Here is a 9,314-nt window from a genome sequence, read left to right on the forward strand (position 1 = left end):
AGGTGCTGAACGCTAAACCTCACTTTATTATATGGATTTCTTTTTCTGTTTTCTTGTCCAGTTTTTAAGCACATGCCAGTCTACAAAAAATACTAACTGATAATATTAAAAGCATTCCAAAATTGTCAAAGCAATATTCAGGAAGCAGTTCTGTGAATCTCCCAGATAATTTTCTTTTTTTTTTTTTTTGGGTGAGGAGGATTGGGCAGGAAAGTGTTCTAAGATAGAAAAATAGACAGTGGCATGGTAGTTTCTAATGGCATTGTAGCAAAAAAAAGGCCAATTACTAAAATAATACAGTTTTACTTGTACAAATGCATGTATCTATTCAAGTTAGTTTAGTGAGAGGGACTGTATTGGCTTCAATTGGATTCTCAGCATGTGGGAATGAACTTGCCTCAAAGCAGAGCTGTATGTCCCCTGAAAAAAAATCAGGTTTGTGTTATATTTTAAAAAGTCCTAAGTAGCTGTGTCTAGCTACACCACAGGGTCTTGTTATTGTCCTTTCTCATTCTTTTGTTACAGAGCTCTAGGTTTGTGTGAGTTTATTGAGCCCTCTGTGGTTTGCAGTGTAGATTTAAAAGAAAAAAAGAAGTACCATCATGATTGCTAAGATCTGTCCTGTTTTTGAAAAAATCATTCTTTGGGCCCTGTTCCTGCAGAAACTTATTTTTGCCAAGAGTTTTATTTTGGCCTGCATGGCCACATTTTAAATTAAAAGATGAGGATACTTGACTCCTCCGTTAATATTTAAAAGTTGTAAATAATGATTGGGATATAAAGAAAACTTGTATTCCCTTATTTTAATGGTGGATGATTCATCTCTCTGTCAGTTTGATAAATTAACTCAGAGTATAAATATCTATTCTTATGTAATTGTAATGCTTTTTTTATTTCTCCCCCCTCTGCCCCATTTTCTACTCCCCAATTTCAGTAATTTTTTTAGCATGACAAGCTATTCAGCCTTTTGCCAAAGCCAATAGATCCAAGTCTCTTGCTTAATCCTCTCCTTTTCCCGTTTTTGAGGAGTGGATCTGGGACACTGTTGTTTGCTCTGTCACAGCAGATTGCTGCCAGTACTGACTATGACTCCAGAAATATCAGCCAGCTCCCAGGGACTAAGTTTTATTCAAATCCTCATGCCCTGAGACCTCAGCCAGCTTTTACCTATCTTGAAGTGTAAGCAAGGGGAAAAAAAATGTCACTGTTCAAGTACAAGCCATGTAATTGGCAGTAGCAAGTAACAACTTCCTGCTGCTAAAAATATTTTGCTGTATTTCATTTTCCTAGCATTAGCAAGTCAGCAGTCTGTTCTGAAAAACAGCATTTTAAATGGCACATGAAAACTCAGTTATTTGAAAGAGTGAGCGAACAGCAATTTTTCTTGGTGCCCTAGGCTTCCTAATTACTGCAAATTAAATTGAAACAGGTGTGTTCAGATGCAGCTGAGCTAACATTGCCTTGGCCTAACTCTGATTGCAATCCCTGACAAGTGAAGTAGCGGCATTTTAGGGATAATGCATCACTTTTGCCCCATTTTCTGTTCTTCCTGAGCTCCTATCAGGAGGCTCTTCGAACCACTAATGCAGGGTGGCAATTAATTTTGGTGACAAGTGCATTCACATGGGAAAGTGGCAGGTTTCTGGCAAGGTGGCTTTTAACAGGGACAGAGAATAGCCTAAAACAGTTGAAGTAATACTGTGGAGAAAATAGAAAATGTTACCAAGCCAAACCCAGCTCTTTTGATTGCTTTTGCAATGTGAATAATTGCAAATACAGTGGATACAGGGTTTGGCTTAGTTCCCCTCTTATAAGTTGAGAAGGAATTGCAAATGTCATGACATCCTTAGAAAACAGTAAGTCCCCAGTTTGCATCCATTTTCTTCCATCTTCTTGGCTTGTGAGTGAAACACCAACCAATCAGGAGATGCATTGTAACATAGCAGTGGAAATCCATCAGGTATATGGTGTCACAAAGCCCCAAATCTCAAAGGTTTTGAGGTCACTTTTGGGATGTTGGAGAACTCAGTAGATTTCCTTCAGTCTACGAGAAGTGAGCACAGCGGGACTCGCCTGTCCCTTTAGCTGAAGATGGTGTGGCTGTGTGTTCCAGATGGTGCCAAGCTCGTACTGGACAAATAGATTGAAGTTTAGCCCAGAAAAATTTGGGTTATTGGTTGGTATTGAGAAGCATCCAGAGGCAATATTAGTCCTTGAAGACAGTGGGCCTGCTGTTAGATCTCTAGTCAAATGAAAACCTTAATAGTCAAAAATTAGCCCAGCTCTTTGACAGCATGTTTTAGAAGCAATTCAGACAGCTTTTTGACTGATTGGCCCTTTTTTTTCAACCTGGCCCTTTCTTACTACACTTTTAAAAATTATTTTTTAATTTAATACTGGAAATAGGGTGGGGGTTTATTTGCCAAAACAGCATCTCTGCAATGCTTATGGCACTGCAGCTCCAGGAGCTGCCTGTTAATTTCTGGATAGAGTTTAAAGTGCTTCTTAGAGATGGTAAGAATCAAAAAGAACTTCACTTTTGCCTAAATGGTTGCCTGTTATTGGGACAGACAGACTTCCTGTACCAGGTGCCAGGGCATACAGAGCCCTGAACTGGTGTGTCTCACCAGCTGAATTTAGATTCAGATGAGGAGAATGATAAAGAATGCAACATTTCTGGTTCATCTATAATATTTCACTCCTGATCATACAAAAATCTTAAGGCAAAAGATGCCATTCACTTTTGGGAGGAATCAAATTGAGGTGCTTTCCTTTTTTTTTTTTTTTTTTCCTTTCTGTTTTTGTCCTGTTTAAAGATACAGTCCTGAACAGCATTTTGAGGAAGATACTGGAAAATTTAAGAGCCATGCCTGGGTCTGTACCACTTGGCCTACTGAAAGTATGAGAACATAAACTAGAAAGAGGGTGGTTCTGTCCTGCTCCAGGAATAGGGCAGGAGCAATTAGTTGGCAATGCTGGTTTATGTTCTTACTGTAAGTCTTTTTAAGGTACTTTTTTCTTTCCTTTCAAAGTTAGATAAGAGTTTGGCTTTAAAGTAGAAACTTTTAAAACCATTTAAAAGTGTAACTGGAATAACTAAGTCCTTTCAGACTGATACTATTTTCTTGGAACCTGGTTCTGTTTTGGTGAAATGCACAATTCAGTAGGCAAAGGAAAACTCATTTAATAAAGTTTTTAACTCTTGAGCTCAGTTACTGTGTTCCATAGTGCTTCAGAAACAAGGCAGTATTGTTTGGACCTTTTCTTCTTTCTACTTCTCTGACACTTCACATTCATATTTCAGATGTTTAAAATTTGTGAGTAGATCATTGCTGTCAATGTGGTTTCCTTCTGAGTAATTAATGTGCTTGTATAGATATATAAAGTCAAAGAACAAATATGAATAAGGCAGAAATTGGCTGAACAATGTGGGAAGCCAGAAGTCAGTGGTAAAATAATTTTGACATTAAAGCAAGAAATTCTCTACTTAAGTTAATCTCTTCCCGTGTTAGATCTTTCACTGCTTTTTTAGTAAATCATCTTTAAAGCCATTTAAAAAGGCTTAACATATGAAGTGAGCCAAGTGGGTGAAAGTAACTTGTATGTATAACGATGAGATCCAGATGGCAAAACATGGAAATGGAAACCTAGTGGACAATGTTAGAACAAAATTTGTTAAGACATAGATGGAGGAAAGTAGATATGAGTTTACTTTGCAGTTGACACATGTTCTAGAACAGCTGTGAAGATTCTTTGGGAGATCATAGAAGAGAAATCTGTTCCATAAGTTTTCCAGCTTGACTCAACCTTCACTTGAGATGCAGCTGATTTGAGATGATGCTGGTAAAGGGTGCCCTGGAGAAAGGAAATAATAATTACCAATTCAGTTTCCTACTTCTGTTTCTTTTTCAAATCCTCTTCCACTGCGTGAACCTGATAGCATGACTCAGAAGAGAAACTAGCAGTTCTATTTTGAATATCACATCTGGTCAAATATTTCTCTGCACACTGCACTGGGACTTAGCACCCAGCTGTGCCTTGGGTGAGCTCTGTGTTTACTGAACAGTTAGATTAAAAAAATCATAATTTAAAAGAGCCAGTGGCATCAATCCAGGAAGGCCTCTTATTCCCCATGGCGTAGCATTGAGCCTGAGTACCATACCAAACCTGCTGTCATCAAGGTAAGTTTTGTGAGCTTGAAGTACAGAAATCCCACTCTTCTGTTAGGTATGTGAGGGCTATAGGCACTGTTCTGGTGAGGAGGCACCTAAAATCTTCTGTGGGTTCAGTGTGTGTTCATCATTTAAAAATGCAAGGAAAAGTTGGTATCTCCTTGTTAAGTGCTTAAAAAAAGTTGTGTAACGAGTGCTAAACATTACTCTTGAACCATTAATTGCTAATGACAAGGAATTTGTCACTTATCATTATTCCAGACAACAAAGCCAATAAGGCTTTGTAACCTGTGTCTTAATACACAGTGGAGATTGTCAAAATAGACCCAGAGAGTGTGCTTAGAACCTTCCACCACTTCTAAGGGCCAGTATTTTGTGGTTGGTGAATATTTTACCCTGCTTCTTAAACGTAGTTATTGTGTAAAATTAAATGCAGCATGAAGCTGTAATAATCTAATAGTCTGCAACTCCTAATGAAAGCTTAGAAGAATTAATTGCTTGCTTGTGCTCTCTAGGTTGGTTAAAGGTGTTTGTTGCCACAAACAATGTACAGTGATAGGCATCAAGTTTGTCAGATCATAGTTTGAATCAAGCAAGCCATCAAGATCTTATATCATGCATACAGTAGAAAATGTATAAAAATATGATTTCTGCTGCTTCTCGACTTTTAAAATATGCAGAAGTGAATAATCAGACTGCAAGCGTTACCTGCTGTCATTGTTGATCTTAGCAGAAAAAATGCTTTCTGGGGCATGTTCCAGCGAGATACTGATATTCAAGCATGTGAATGTGAGCTCTGAGCCTTAGAGCCTATGGCTCCCACTGATGGATCTATGTAGAAAACCTAGCTTCAAAGATAGAGTTTATTTTGTTTGAATTTGGACAATTTGGGATGAAGTTCTCAATGTAGCTAAGGTGTTGTGAGGAGAAGTCAAAATGATTATGAATCTTAGTCACACTAATATGCCAAAATTGCCAAGGCAGTGATTTAATGCTTCCAGACTAATAAGAATTGTCGAGTGCTAACCATGCTCCCCTTCCATAGTTTACATTGCTAATCTCTAGTCCACACAAGGTTTGTTTATGTATCAGAGGAGAGACTCTCTTTTGTGTTTGCCTTTTTATGAAGTGGAAGTTTGAATAACCTTCAGGTTAATGCAATGCATGATTTAGGCAACTAACTTCATCTACTCTTAAAACAGAGCTTCCCTTCATTGTCTTTGCACTGCAGAAATAGTAATGGCTGACTGATGACCTTCTGGGCAAGAACTAGGGCATTTTCATCACTAGGATTTTTCCAAATACACCGTAATTGAAGTCAGGTTTACCCATAGACCTATTTTGACTTAAGCCTTGAGCCTGCTTTTCTCAGAGAAGTTAATAGTTTTCACTGTTTCCACTGAACAGATTACACTCTGACTTGGCTAAATAAATGGTCAGTGAGGAACTCAAGGTTCAGAAATGGAATTAAACTTTTCTTTGGTTTGCAGCAGAGTATTTTTCAGTTAGAACTTTAAGTTTACTATAAGACTTACAGGTCTGACTGCCCCCTTTCCTTCCCCACTGGTTTGGGAAGGAAGAGGAAGCTTGTTTAGAAGTAGGTTCCCTCTCCTTTCAGGCATTCAGCCTGTGGAGAAACATTTCATTTCATGACACATCACATCAGATCTACACTTGGAACCATACAGATTTTTGTACTGTGGCCACCTCCAGCATGTACAGAGGTGGTGTGGAGTGCTACATGCTAATTTAACATAATTTCCTGAGAAATGAACTGGATGGCAAATAGTGCTGACAGTATTTATAATAATATATTAATATGGTTTTTTGGAAACAATGTGGCCTCTGCTTCTGTTTGTATTTATAATTTAGCATGAATCATAACCAGAAGTCAGAACTCTGCTGGTGAAAACAATGGATATTAGTATTGGAAGTGCCAGGGCAGATTTTGTATATCAAAAGCTGACAAAAAGGACAATTTGCAGAGGTTTCAGTAAGTGCATCATTAAATCATCCTTGGCTCCTTCTCAGTTGTTTTTTTTTTTAATGATGCTTCTCTAAGCAAAAATATAAACATGGGAAGCACTGAAGGTGACTTTATTGGAAGAACCAGATTTTTTCCTCACTAAGGAAATATATTTTTTCTGAAGATGTCCAACTGATTAATGCCAGACCGCATGGAATTACTGAGTGAAATCCTCAAGATGTTTTAGTGTTTTTATAGCACAACTCGGTTGTCAATGTTTTTGTGTATATGAAAATATTTGGCAGCTTTGACGACCAGATAGATGATGGTATGTGAATTTCGCATTTTATATAAAGGTCCTTGGTTTCATATTTGCAATCAGGGGTTTAACATTCAGTTGAAACAGTGGTTAAGGGATTGCCTTCATAATTTCTGTAATGTCATGAGAAGTGAGAACCTTGTGTCATGCTCCACTCCACTAGCTCTGAATATTTGCTTTTCCAATGTTTAGAAGTCATTTTTGGACCCAGCAAGCTGTCAAGCCTGGAATTGCCCATAGTCCTGCTGGCCTCGTGCTCCCTGCATGGCTCACAAAGGGACTTAGATCAGCTCTGCTGGTGACAAAAGCAAGTTCCACCTTCATAGTGGAACCCCCTTACTATGCTTGGCATGAGAAGCACTGAGAAATGTACATATTGTATAAATTCCCTTCTTGAAGTACTACCAGTACTTTTGTTAAGCCGCTGTAAAACTACTGGTATGCATTTGTTCATAGTTTGGAAAATACTGTTTTCATTACAGTAAACCAATATAAACATCAGCAATATTGCTATCAAACAAATTAGTTCTCATATGAAATGTATGGTAAGTAAATTTGTTGTGTAGCTGAATACAGTTATTTAATGGAACTTGGTTTGATGCCAAGCAAACATATGGATCTTTAAATGCATTTCCCTTGGGGCTGTGTTGAAATCATCCACCAATAACATGGGCCGAATTCCCTTCCAGATTTGCAGGCTGGCTGCCCTTATTATATGAGGTTTGAAATGCAGCTAATGGTGCAACAATTTCTGTTTTGTCAGTTTGGGGTGGGTTTTTAAAATTTGTTTCACTAAAGTTTTTCTTCTCTCACTCCCTCCCAAAAACCTTCCTTTCACTGTGGAAAAGTTTTATTTTATCTTCAAAAGCCGCAAAGGTTCTTGATTCCTTTGGGGATTCTTGTCTTCATTTCTCTTCTAGTTCTTTCCTTTTACCAGGGAAAATTGATATAAGGGGAGATAAATGGAAGACACAGTAATACAGGTAAATATTCTTGTCTTTGCATCTTTACAATAATTAAAATTATTACTTTAGGAGTATATGTATTTTGGAAAAGTTATTTTTTCAGAAAATACTGGCTCTTTTTTTTAGTTGTGATAGTCTGTGTCCTTTTACAGGAAGTGGTATTGACAAAGCTGCTTCAGACATCATATTTTTAACCACAGGACTTTAGTGGGCTTCCACAACAGGTTACATTACACTTACAGCAGAATTTATAGCATAGATCCTATCTATGATCTTGCTATTGTGTGTACTTGCTTTGCTTGCTGGATGTAGTCATATTTGAAATCACTGTCATTCCCTTCTTGTAGTGAAATGTGTCAAAGCTTAGTACAGTGTTTCTCCATAGTAGTCACTATTAAAGTAGGTTTGAAAAATTACTGTAATTACTTCATTTTAAATTTAACTCACTGCAGCTTCTTTAAAACCTTCCCTTTATATTTAATCAAATGCTGAAGTGGTGCTAAGAAAGATGGGCTTCATTTGACTTTGTCAAATTCCCTGCAGTGCTACAACCACAAGTGAGCGTGTTATAACAATTTACTTGGACATCTGCACCTGCCGATGTCTCTTGTAGTCAAAACTGTGTTTTGGCTTACTGAGACAACTAAATGGCACAAATTGTGTTCCTAGATTTGTGCCCAACATAATCTCCAGAGCTTTGAACATATTTAGCTTCTGGCTGGCTGGCCAGACCTGGTCAGGTTAGCTGATGGTGGCACACAGAACTTCAAAGCACTCAAAAGCAGCTTAATATCCAGCACCAGACACTGTATGGAGACCACCTTGGAGGGACTTGGTTTTAGGACAGCAGCAGGAAAATAAAATGTTCTTTCAATAAATAATTAGGAGGATGTGTTAATACTATACAGAGCAGAGCAGAGTTGTCTGTGCCAGTTCCTTCTGTAAATTGGTAGAGCTCATTTAGGACCAGTTAAACTGTGCCAAAATACATCAGACAATGTCCTTACATGAGTGGAGTCACTGGGGGCTTGACCTCATGTCATCTGAGGATCTGCTTCTCCTGGATAGTACAGATGATGTCAAAAAGTTCAGTAGTATGCTTTTAATTATTATTTTCTTAGAAGCGTCAAAAAAATGTAGGTGAAATGGTGGCATAGTGCTGACTGCTGGAGCAGGGGCACTTGTGTTCAAATTCATATAACCACTACTGGCAAGCTGAAAGATGTTCTTAGTCCCTCAAAAACAGAGTTAGGGGCTAATTATAGACCCACTGATGTAATGAGAACATTCTGCCCCACCATTAAAGTACTAATCATAGTTGTAAGCCTGGTAAATTAGAAAGTCTGTTTTCCTTGCTTTCTGTGTACAAATTCCATTTCAGAATAACATTTTGCATTATTTCAGGGAAGTTGCAGGGCTCTAAAGGTGATTAAAGTTACTCAGTCATCAGCAGCATGCCTTGTAACCCACCCAAAGGCTGCTTATAATAGTATTGCTTCATTTTGTTACTTGTCTTGAAAATTCCTTAGCTGGAGGCGAGATGTGGTCTAGGGAACCTCAAGTGTGTTAGACTGAAAAATCAGAGCTTTGTGCAGCTACTGCAGCCTGCTGTCTATTTTGTTAAAATTGTGGTGGGAAGGGGAAAATGAGGAGTGGGGGCAGCCTGGGGGCATTGAGTCCTGCATGGAGCATGGAGCAGTGTCTGTACTGCAGCACTGTGCTCTGTGGGGCGCTGTCCAGAGCAGAGGAATCTGTGCAGCTCTGTGACTTCACTGTGTAAATCCAAGCTCAGTCATCATGTGTTTGATGGCACATGGACTTTGTGCACTGTTTTTACCAGGTAAGTGCCCCAAGTCTGGCACCTCATACTTAAACACATGTTTTTGCCAAAG

Source organism: Zonotrichia leucophrys, chromosome 3, assembly GCF_028769735.1.
Source record: "Zonotrichia leucophrys gambelii isolate GWCS_2022_RI chromosome 3, RI_Zleu_2.0, whole genome shotgun sequence".
In the NCBI taxonomy this organism is placed as follows: domain Eukaryota; kingdom Metazoa; phylum Chordata; class Aves; order Passeriformes; family Passerellidae; genus Zonotrichia; species Zonotrichia leucophrys.